Genomic DNA, 1,461 nt, shown 5'->3' on the forward strand with positions numbered 1-1,461 from the left:
CAGGTGTGTCCCAGGTGTGCTCAGGTGTGTCTCAGGTGTGCTCAGGTGTGCTCAGGTGTGCTCAGGTGAGGGTCTGGGGGACAACAACTGCCACCACGGCGAGGACGCGGGGGTGCTGTGCGCAGGTGAGTGTGGACAGGTGAGTGTGGACAGGTGAGAATGGACAGGTGAGACAGGTGAGCATGGACAGGTGAGAATGGACAGGTGAGACAGGTGTGCTCAGGTGTCACAACTGCCACCACGGTGAGGATGCGGGGGTGCTGTGTGCAGGTGAGTGACACAGGTGAGACAGGTGAGACAGGTGAGACAGGTGAGACAGGTGAGACAGGGACAGGTGAGACGAGTGAGACAGGTGAGTGTGGACAGGTGAGACATGGACAGGTGTGACAGGTGTGCTCAGGTGTCACAACTGCCACCACGGCGAGGACGCGGGGGTGATGTGCGCAGGTGAGTACAGGTGAGACAGGTGAGACAGGTGTGCTCAGGTGAAGCTCAGGTGTGCTCAGGTGTGCTCAGGTGTGCTCAGGTGTGCCCAGGTGTGCTCAGGTGTGCTCAGGTGTGCTCAGGTGAAGCTCAGGTGAAGCTCAGGTGTGCTCAGGTGTGCTCAGGTGAGACAAGTGGGACAGGGACAGGTATGGACAGGTGAGACAGGTGAGACAGAGACAGGTGAGCATGGACAGGTGAGACAGGTGAGGGTGGGACAGGGACAGGTGAGAACAGGGGGGACAGGTGAGACAGGGACAGGTGAGAACAGGTGTGCTCAGGTGTGTCTCAGGTGAGCTCAGGTGTGTCTCAGGTGAGCTCAGGTGTGCTCAGGTGTGCTCAGGTGAGGGTCTGGGGCAGCCACAACTGCCACCACGGCGAGGACGCGGCCGTGATGTGCGCAGGTGAGTGTGGACAGGTGAGACAGGTGAGACAGGTGAGAATGGACAGGTGAGACAGGTGAGTGTGGACAGGTGAGCATGGACAGGTGAGACAGGTGAGAACAGGTGAGAACAGGTGAGACAGGGACAGGTGAGACAGGGACAGGTGAGAATGGGTGTGAACAGGTGAGTGTGGGCAGGTGTGAAAAGGTGAGACAGGTGAGATGCACAGGTGGGACTGAACAGGTGAGATGGGACAGGTGGGACAGGTGTGAACAGGTGAGACAGGTGTGCTGTGCGCAGGTGAGTGTGCACAGGTGAGCATGGACAGGTGTGACATGGACAGGTGAGAACAGGTACGGACAGGTGTGTGACAAAGATGAGACAGGTGAGACAGGTGAGATGGGACAGGTGAGACATGGACAGGTGTGAATGGATATGAACAGGTGAGTGTGGGCAGGTGAGTGACACAGGTGAGACAGGTGAGTGTGGACAGGTGTGAGCAGGTGTGAACAGGTACAGACAGGTGTGAATGGGTGTGAAATGCTGCGCACAGGTGAGCCTGGACAGGTGTGCGCAGGTACAGGTGTGGTCAGGT

At 58.2% G+C, this 1,461-nt stretch overlaps 1 long non-coding RNA gene across 1 annotated transcript; it reads left to right on the plus strand.

Annotated features, from left to right (window-relative positions):
• The first annotated feature begins 7 nt into the window (after positions 1-7).
• On the plus strand, positions 8-1,300 carry LOC130588562 (uncharacterized). The gene is made up of 6 exons (XR_008966987.1): positions 8-125; positions 271-301; positions 497-566; positions 807-910; positions 1,195-1,209; positions 1,275-1,300. It is a non-coding gene; the product is annotated as an uncharacterized LOC130588562 (long non-coding RNA).
• The last annotated feature ends 161 nt before the right edge of the window (positions 1,301-1,461 follow it).

Source organism: Malurus melanocephalus, unplaced genomic scaffold (genome assembly GCF_030028575.1).
Source record: "Malurus melanocephalus ecotype Western Australia unplaced genomic scaffold, MMel_1.1 scaffold_6578, whole genome shotgun sequence".
Taxonomy (NCBI): Eukaryota; Metazoa; Chordata; class Aves; order Passeriformes; family Maluridae; genus Malurus; species Malurus melanocephalus.